Below are 10,687 nucleotides of genomic sequence, written 5' to 3'. Positions count from 1 at the left end.
CTGGGATATGCCCGCATCTGGCTCATGATTTGGCCTTCTCCGCATACTTGTTGGCCAGATCCTGGGTTTTTTTCGTGTTTGAATCACGTAGTAATGTGGTAGCACACTGAGGCAGTCAATTAAACCTGGTTTCGATTAATATTTTAGAGGATAACACCGGTTAGGTCAGGGTATCGTCTGGGTTATGCCCGCATCTGGCTCATGATTTTGCCTTCTTCGCATACTTGTTGGCCAGATCCTGGGGTTTTTTCGTGTTTGAATCACGTAGTAATGTGGTAACACACTGAAGCAGTCAATTAAACCTGGTTTCGATCAATACTTTAGAGGATAACACCGGTTAGGTCTGGGTTAGGTCTGGGTTATGCCCGCATCTGGCTCATGATTTGGCCTTCTTCGCATACTTGTTGGCCAGATCCTGGGTTTTTTTCGTGTTTGAATCACGTAGTAATGTGGTAGCACACTGAGGCAGTCAATTAAACCTGGTTTCGATTAATATTTTAGAGGATAACACCGGTTAGGTCAGGGTATCGTCTGGGATATGCGCGCATCTGGCTTATACTTTCGCCTTTTTCGCAAACTTGTTTGCCAGATCCTGGGTTTTTTTCGTGTTTGAATCACGTGGTAATGTGGTAACACACTGAAGCAGTCCAGTAAACCAGGATTCGGACAGTATTTTAGCGGATAACAACGGTTAGGTCTGGGTTTCGTCTGGGTTATGCCCGCATCTGGCTCATGATTTGGCCTTCTTCGCATACTTGCTGGCCAGATCCTGGGTTTTTTTCGTGTTTGAATCACGTAGTAATGTGGTAGCACACTGAGGCAGTCAATTAAACCTGGTTTCGATTAATATTTTAGAGGATAACACCGGTTAGGTCTGGGTTGGGTCTGGGATATGCCCGCATCTGGCTCATGATTTGGCCTTCTTCGCATACTTGTTGGCCAGATCCTGGGTTTTTTTCGTGTTTGAATCACGTAGTGTTGTGGTAACACACTGAAGCAGTCCATTAAACCTGGTTTCGATTAATATTTTAGAGGATAACACCGGTTAGGTCTGGGTTAGGTCTGGGATATGCGCGCATCTGGCTTATACTTTCGCCATTTTCGCAAACTTGTTTGCCAGATCCTGGGTTTTTTTCGTGTTTGAATCACGTGGTAATGTGGTAACACACTGAGGCAGTCAATTAAACCTGGTTTCGATTAATATTTTAGAGGATAACACCGGTTAGGTCTGGGTTGGGTCTGGGATATGCCCGCATCTGGCTCATGATTTGGCCTTCTTCGCATACTTGTTGGCCAGATCCTGGGTTTTTTTCGTGTTTGAATCACGTAGTAATGTGGTAACACACTGAAGCAGTCCATTAAACCTGGTTTCGATTAATATTTTAGAGGATAACACCGGTTAGGTCTGGGTTAGGTCTGGGATATGCGCGCATCTGGCTTATACTTTCGCCTTTTTCGCAAACTTGTTTGCCAGATCCTGGGTTTTTTTCGTGTTTGAATCACGTGGTAATGTGGTAACACACTGAAGCAGTCCAGTAAACCAGGATTCGGACAGTATTTTAGCGGATAACAACGGTTAGGTCTGGGTTGGGTCTGGGATATGCCCGCATCTGGCTCATGATTTGGCCTTCTTCGCATACTTGTTGGCCAGATCCTGGGTTTTTTTCGTGTTTGAATCACGTAGTAGTGTGGTAGCACACTGAAGCAGTCAATTAAACCTGGTTTCTATTAATATTTTAGAGGATATCACCGCTTAGGTCAGGGTATCGTCTGGGTTATGCCCGCATCTGGCTCATGATTTGGCCTTCTTCGCATACTTGTTGGCCAGATCCTGGGTTTTTTTCGTGTTTGAATCACGCAGTAATGTGGTAACACACTGAAGCAGTCAATTAACCCTGGTTTCCATCAATATTTTGGAGGATAACACCGGTTAGGTCTGGGTTAGGTCTGGGTTATGCCCGCATCTGGACCCTGATTTTGCCATCTTCGCATACTTGTTGGCCAGATCCTGGGTTTTTTTCGTGTTTGAATCACGTAGTAATGTGGTAACACACTGAAGCAGCCCATTAAACCTGGATTCGGACAGTATTTTAGCGGATAACAACGGTTAGGTCTGGGGTACGTCTGGGTTATGCCCGCATCTGGCTCATGATTTGGCCTTCTTCGCATACTTGTTGGCCAGATCCTGGGTTTTTTTCGTGTTTGAATCACGTAGTAATGTGGTAACACACTGAAGCAGTCCATTAAACCTGGATTCGGACAGTATTTTAGCGGATAACAACGGTTAGGTCTGGGTTTCGTCTGGGTTATGCCCGCATCTCGCTCATGATTTGGCCTTCTTCGCATACTTCTTGGCCAGATCTTGGGTTTTTTTCGTGTTTGAATCACGTAGTAATGTGGTAGCACACTGAAGCTGTCAATTAAACCTGGTTTCGATTAATATTTTGGAGGATAACACCGGTTAGGTCTGGGTTAGGTCTGGGATATGCGCGCATCTGGCTTATACTTTCGCCTTTTTCGCAAACTTGTTTGCCAGATCCTGGGTTTTTTTCGTGTTTGAATCACGTGGTAATGTGGTAACACACTGAAGCAGTCCAGTAAACCAGGATTCGGACAGTATTTTAGCGGATAACAACGGTTAGGTCTGGGTTTCGTCTGGGTTATGCCCGCATCTGGCTCATGATTTGGCCTTCTTCGCATACTTGCTGGCCAGATCCTGGGTTTTTTTCGTGTTTGAATCACGTAGTAATGTGGTAGCACACTGAGGCAGTCAATTAAACCTGGTTTCGATTAATATTTTAGAGGATAACACCGGTTAGGTCAGGGTATCGTCTGGGTTATGCCCGCATCTGGCTCCTGATTTTGCCTTCTTCGCATACTTGTTGGCCAGATCCTGGGTTTTTTTCGTGTTTGAATCACGTATTAATGTGGTAACACACTGAAGCAGTCAATTAAACCTGGTTTCGATCAACGTTTTAGAGGATAACACCGGTTAGGTCTGGGTTGGGTCTGGGATATGCCCGCATCTGGCTCATGATTTGGCCTTCTTCGCATACTTGTTGGCCAGATCCTGGGTTTTTTTCGTGTTTGAATCACGTAGTAATGTGGTAACACACTGAAGCAGTCCATTAAACCTGGTTTCGATTAATATTTTAGAGGATAACACCGGTTAGGTCTGGGTTAGGTCTGGGATATGCGCGCATCTGGCTTATACTTTCGCCTTTTTCGCAAACTTGTTTGCCAGATCCTGGGTTTTTTTCGTGTTTGAATCACGTAGTAATGTGGTAACACACTGAAGCAGTCAATTAAACCTGGTATCGATCAATATTTTAGAGGATAACACCGGTTAGGTCTGGGTTATGCCCGCATCTGGCTCATGATTTTGCCTTCTTCGCATACTTGTTTGCCAGATCCTGGGTTTTTTTCGTGTTTGAATCACGTAGCAATGTTGTACCACACTGAGGCAGTCAATTACACCTGCTTTCGATCAATATTTCAGAGGATAACACCGGTTAGGTCTGGGTTAGGTCTGGGTTATGCCCGCATCTGGCTCATGATTTTGCCTTCTTCGCATACTTGTTGACCAGATCCTGGGTTTTTTTCGTGTTTGAATCACGTAGCAATGTGGTAACACACTGAAGCAGTCAATTACACCTGGTTTCGATCAATATTTCAGAGGATAACACCGGTTAGGTCTGGTTTAGGTCTGGGTTATGCCCGCATCTGGCTCATGATTTTGCCTTCTTCGCATACTTGTTGGCCAGATCCTGGGTTTTTTTCGTGTTTGAATCACGTAGTAATGTGGTAACACACTGAAGCAGTCAATTAAACCTGGTATCGATCAATATTTTAGAGGATAACACCGGTTAGGTCTGGGTTATGCCCGCATCTGGCTCATGATTTTGCCTTCTTCGCATACTTCTTGGCCAGATCTTGGGTTTTTTTCGTGTTTGAATCACGTAGTAATGTGGTAGCACACTGAGGCAGTCAATTAAACCTGGTTTCGATTAATATTTTAGAGGATAACACCGGTTAGGTCAGGGTATCGTCTGGGTTATGCCCGCATCTCGCTCATGATTTGGCCTTCTTCGCATACTTCTTGGCCAGATCTTGGGTTTTTTTCGTGTTTGAATCACGTAGTAATGTGGTAGCACACTGAAGCTGTCAATTAAACCTGGTTTCGATTAATATTTTGGAGGATAACACCGGTTAGGTCTGGGTTAGGTCTGGGATATGCGCGCATCTGGCTTATACTTTCGCCTTTTTCGCAAACTTGTTTGCCAGATCCTGGGTTTTTTTCGTGTTTGAATCACGTGGTAATGTGGTAACACACTGAAGCAGTCCAGTAAACCAGGATTCGGACAGTATTTTAGCGGATAACAACGGTTAGGTCTGGGTTTCGTCTGGGTTATGCCCGCATCTGGCTCATGATTTGGCCTTCTTCGCATACTTGCTGGCCAGATCCTGGGTTTTTTTCGTGTTTGAATCACGTAGTAATGTGGTAGCACACTGAGGCAGTCAATTAAACCTGGTTTCGATTAATATTTTAGAGGATAACACCGGTTAGGTCAGGGTATCGTCTGGGTTATGCCCGCATCTGGCTCCTGATTTTGCCTTCTTCGCATACTTGTTGGCCAGATCCTGGGTTTTTTTCGTGTTTGAATCACGTATTAATGTGGTAACACACTGAAGCAGTCAATTAAACCTGGTTTCGATCAACGTTTTAGAGGATAACACCGGTTAGGTCTGGGTTGGGTCTGGGATATGCCCGCATCTGGCTCATGATTTGGCCTTCTTCGCATACTTGTTGGCCAGATCCTGGGTTTTTTTCGTGTTTGAATCACGTAGTAATGTGGTAACACACTGAAGCAGTCCATTAAACCTGGTTTCGATTAATATTTTAGAGGATAACACCGGTTAGGTCTGGGTTAGGTCTGGGATATGCGCGCATCTGGCTTATACTTTCGCCTTTTTCGCAAACTTGTTTGCCAGATCCTGGGTTTTTTTCGTGTTTGAATCACGTAGTAATGTGGTAACACACTGAAGCAGTCAATTAAACCTGGTATCGATCAATATTTTAGAGGATAACACCGGTTAGGTCTGGGTTATGCCCGCATCTGGCTCATGATTTTGCCTTCTTCGCATACTTGTTTGCCAGATCCTGGGTTTTTTTCGTGTTTGAATCACGTAGCAATGTTGTACCACACTGAGGCAGTCAATTACACCTGCTTTCGATCAATATTTCAGAGGATAACACCGGTTAGGTCTGGGTTAGGTCTGGGTTATGCCCGCATCTGGCTCATGATTTTGCCTTCTTCGCATACTTGTTGACCAGATCCTGGGTTTTTTTCGTGTTTGAATCACGTAGCAATGTGGTAACACACTGAAGCAGTCAATTACACCTGGTTTCGATCAATATTTCAGAGGATAACACCGGTTAGGTCTGGTTTAGGTCTGGGTTATGCCCGCATCTGGCTCATGATTTTGCCTTCTTCGCATACTTGTTGGCCAGATCCTGGGTTTTTTTCGTGTTTGAATCACGTAGTAATGTGGTAACACACTGAAGCAGTCAATTAAACCTGGTATCGATCAATATTTTAGAGGATAACACCGGTTAGGTCTGGGTTATGCCCGCATCTGGCTCATGATTTTGCCTTCTTCGCATACTTGTTTGCCAGATCCTGGGTTTTTTTCGTGTTTGAATCACGTAGTAATGTGGTAACACACTGAGGCAGGCAATTAAACCTGGTTTCGATCAATATTTTAGCGGATAACACCGGTTAGGTCTGGGTTAGGTCTGGGTTATGCCTGCATCTGGCTCATGATTTTGCCTCCTTCGCATACTTGTTGGCCAGATCCTGGGTTTTTTCCGTGTTTGAATCACGTAGTAATGTGGTAACACACTGAAGCAGCCAATTAAACCTGGTTGCGATCAATATTTCAGAGGATAACACCGGTTAGGTCTGGGTTAGGTCTGGGATATGCGCGCATCTGGCTTAGGGTTTTGCCTTTTTCGCAAACTTGTTGGCCAGATCCTGGGTTTTTTCCGTGTTTGAATCACGTAACCTAGTTTCGATCAATATTTTAGAGGATAACACCGGTTAGGTCTGCGTTAGGTCTGGGATATGCCTGCATCTGACTCATGATTTTGCCTCCTTCGCATACTTGTTGGCCAGATCCTGGGTTTTATTCGTGCTTGAATCACGTAGTAATGTGGTAACACACTGAAGCAGTCAATTAAACCTGGTTTCGATCAATATTTTAGAGGATAACACCGGTTAGGTCTGGGTTAGGTCTGGGTTATGCCCGCATCTGGTCCCTGATTTTGCCATCTTCGCATACTTGTTGGCCAGATCCTGGGTTTTTTTCGTGTTTGAATCACGTAGTAATGTGGTAACACACTGAAGCAGCCCATTAAACCTGGATTCGGACAGTATTTTAGCGGATAACAACGGTTAGGTCTGGGGTTCGTCTGGGTTATGCCCGCATCTGGCTCATGATTTGGCCTTCTTCGCATACTTGTTGGCCAGATCCTGGGTTTTTTTCGTGTTCGAATCACGTAGTAATCTGGTAACACACTGAAGCAGTCAATTAAACCTGGATTCGATCAATGTTTTAGAGGATAACACCGGTTAGGTCTGGGTTAGGTCTGGGATATGCCCGCATCTGGCTCATGATTTGGCCTTCTTCGCATACTTGTTGGCCAGATCCCGGGTTTTTTTCGTGTTTGAATCACGTAGTAATGTGGTAACACACTGAAGCAGTCCATTAAACCTGGATTCGGACAGTATTTTAGCGGATAACAACGGTTAGGTCTGGGTTTCGTCTGGGTTATGCCCGCATCTGGCTCATGATTTGGCCTTCTTCGCATACTTCTTGGCCAGATCCTGGGTTTTTTTCGTGTTTGAATCACGTAGTAATGTGGTAGCACACTGAGGCAGTCAATTAAACCTGGTTTCGATTAATATTTTAGAGGATAACACCGGTTAGGTCAGGGTATCGTCTGGGTTATGCCCGCATCTGGCTCATGATTTTGCCTTCTTCGCATACTTGTTGGCCAGATCCTGGGTTTTTTTCGTGTTTGAATCACGTAGTAATGTGGTAGCACACTGAAGCTGTCAATTAAACCTGGTTTCGATCTACATTTTAGAGGATAACACCGGTTAGGTCTGGGTTAGGTCTGGGATATGCGCGCATCTGGCTTATACTTTCGCCTTTTTCGCAAACTTGTTTGCCAGATCCTGGGTTTTTTTCGTGTTTGAATCACGTGGTAATGTGGTAACACACTGAAGCCGTCCAGTAAACCAGGATTCGGACAGTATTTTAGCGGATAACAACGGTTAGGTCTGGGTTTCGTCTGGGTTATGCCCGCATCTGGCTCATGATTTGGCCTTCTTCGCATACTTCTTGGCCAGATCCTGGGTTTTTTTCGTGTTTGAATCACGTAGTAATGTGGTAGCACACTGAGGCAGTCAATTAAACCTGGTTTCGATTAATATTTTAGAGGATAACACCGGTTAGGTCAGGGTATCGTCTGGGTTATGCCCGCATCTGGCTCATGATTTTGCCTTCTTCGCATACTTGTTGGCCAGATCCTGGGTTTTTTTCGTGTTTGAATCACGTAGTAATGTGGTAACACACTGAAGCAGTCAATTAAACCTGGTTTCGATCAATACTTTAGAGGATAACACCGGTTAGGTCTGGGTTAGGTCTGGGTTATGCCCGCATCTGGCTCCTGATTTTGCCTTCTTCGCATACTTGTTGGCCAGATCCTGGGTTTTTTTCGTGTTTGAATCACGTAGTAATGTGGTAACACACTGAAGCAGTCAATTAAACCTGGTTTCGATCAATGTTTTAGAGGATAACACCGGTTAGGTCTGGGTTGGGTCTGGGATATGCCCGCATCTGGCTCATGATTTGGCCTTCTTCGCATACTTGTTGGCCAGATCCTGGGTTTTTTTCGTGTTTGAATCACGTAGTAATGTGGTAACACACTGAAGCAGTCCATTAAACCTGGATTCGGACAGTATTTTAGCGGATAACAACGGTTAGGTCTGGGGTTCGTCTGGGTTATGCCCGCATCTGGCTCATGATTTGGCCTTCTTCGCATACTTCTTGGCCAGATCTTGGGTTTTTTTCGTGTTTGAATCACGTAGTAATGTGGTAGCACACTGAAGCTGTCAATTAAACCTGGTTTCGATTAATATTTTAGAGGATAACACCGGTTAGGTCTGGGTTAGGTCTGAGATATGCGCGCATCTGGCTTATACTTTCGCCTTTTTCGCAAACTTGTTTGCCAGATCCTGGGTTTTTTTCGTGTTTGAATCACGTGGTAATGTGGTAACACACTGAAGCAGTCCAGTAAACCTGGATTCGGACAGTATTTTAGCGGATAAAAACGGTTAGGTCTGGGTTTCGTCTGGGTTATGCCCGCATCTGGCTCATGATTTGGCCTTCTTCGCATACTTGTTGGCCAGATCCTGGGTTTTTTTCGTGTTTGAATCACGTAGTAATGTGGTAACACACTGAAGTAGTCAATTAAACCTGGTTTCGATCTATATTTTAGAGGATAACACCGGTTAGGTCTGGGTTAGGTCTGGGATATGCGCGCATCTGGCTTATACTTTCGCCTTTTTCGCAAACTTGTTTGCCAGATCCTGGGTTTTTTTCGTGTTTGAATCACGTAGTAATGTGGTAACACACTGAAGCAGTCAATTAACCCTGGTTTCCATCAATATTTAGGAGGATAACACCGGTTAGGTCTGGGTTAGCTTTGGGTTATGCCCGCATCTGGCTCATGATTTGGCCTTCTTCGCATACTTGTTGGCCAGATCCTGGGTTTTTTTCGTGTTTGAATCACGTAGTAGTGTGGTAGCACACTGAAGCAGTCAATTAAACCTGGTTTCTATTAATATTTTAGAGGATATCACCGCTTAGGTCAGGGTATCGTCTGGGTTATGCCCGCATCTGGCTCATGATTTGGCCTTCTTCGCATACTTGTTGGCCAGATCCTGGGTTTTTTTCGTGTTTGAATCACGCAGTAATGTGGTAACACACTGAAGCAGTCAATTAACCCTGGTTTCCATCAATATTTTGGAGGATAACACCGGTTAGGTCTGGGTTAGGTCTGGGTTATGCCCGCATCTGGACCCTGATTTTGCCATCTTCGCATACTTGTTGGCCAGATCCTGGGTTTTTTCGTGTTTGAATCACGTAGTAATGTGGTAACACACTGAAGCAGCCCATTAAACCTGGATTCGGACAGTATTTTAGCGGATAACAACGGTTAGGTCTGGGGTATGTCTGGGTTATGCCCGCATCTGGCTCATGATTTGGCCTTCTTCGCATACTTGTTGGCCAGATCCTGGGTTTTTTTCGTGTTTGAATCACGTAGTAATGTGGTAACACACTGAAGCAGTCCATTAAACCTGGATTCGGACAGTATTTTAGCGGATAACAACGGTTAGGTATGGGTTTCGTCTGGGTTATGCCCGCATCTCGCTCATGATTTGGCCTTCTTCGCATACTTCTTGGCCAGATCTTGGGTTTTTTTCGTGTTTGAATCACGTAGTAATGTGGTAGCACACTGAAGCTGTCAATTAAACCTGGTTTCGATTAATATTTTAGAGGATAACACCGGTTAGGTCTGGGTTAGGTCTGGGATATGCGCGCATCTGGCTTATACTTTCGCCTTTTTCGCAAACTTGTTTGCCAGATCCTGGGTTTTTTTCGTGTTTGAATCACGTGGTAATGTGGTAACACACTGAAGCAGTCCAGTAAACCAGGATTCGGACAGTATTTTAGCGGATAACAACGGTTAGGTCTGGGTTTCGTCTGGGTTATGCCCGCATCTGGCTCATGATTTGGCCTTCTTCGCATACTTGCTGGCCAGATCCTGGGTTTTTTTCGTGTTTGAATCACGTAGTAATGTGGTAGCACACTGAGGCAGTCAATTAAACCTGGTTTCGATTAATATTTTAGAGGATAACACCGGTTAGGTCAGGGTATCGTCTGGGTTATGCCCGCATCTGGCTCCTGATTTTGCCTTCTTCGCATACTTGTTGGCCAGATCCTGGGTTTTTTTCGTGTTTGAATCACGTATTAATGTGGTAACACACTGAAGCAGTCAATTAAACCTGGTTTCGATCAACGTTTTAGAGGATAACACCGGTTAGGTCTGGGTTGGGTCTGGGATATGCCCGCATCTGGCTCATGATTTGGCCTTCTTCGCATACTTGTTGGCCAGATCCTGGGTTTTTTTCGTGTTTGAATCACGTAGTAATGTGGTAACACACTGAAGCAGTCCATTAAACCTGGATTCGGACAGTATTTTAGCGGATAACAACGGTTAGGTCTGGGTTTCGTCTGGGTTATGCCCGCATCTGGCTCATGATTTGGCCTTCTTCGCATACTTCTTGGCCAGATCTTGGGTTTTTTTCGTGTTTGAATCACGTAGTAATGTGGTAGCACACTGAAGCTGTCAATTAAACCTGGTTTCGATCTACATTTTAGAGGATAACACCGGTTAGGTCTGGGTTAGGTCTGGGATATGCGCGCATCTGGCTTATACTTTCGCCTTTTTCGCAAACTTGTTTGCCAGATCCTGGGTTTTTTTCGTGTTTGAATCACGTGGTAATGTGGTAACACACTGAAGCCGTCCAGTAAACCAGGATTCGGACAGTATTTT

This window comes from Colletes latitarsis, unplaced genomic scaffold (assembly GCF_051014445.1).
Source record: "Colletes latitarsis isolate SP2378_abdomen unplaced genomic scaffold, iyColLati1 scaffold0023, whole genome shotgun sequence".
NCBI classification, from domain to species: domain Eukaryota; kingdom Metazoa; phylum Arthropoda; class Insecta; order Hymenoptera; family Colletidae; genus Colletes; species Colletes latitarsis.
The sequence above is the reverse complement of the archived record's forward strand: the minus strand, read 5'-3'. Positions refer to the sequence as shown.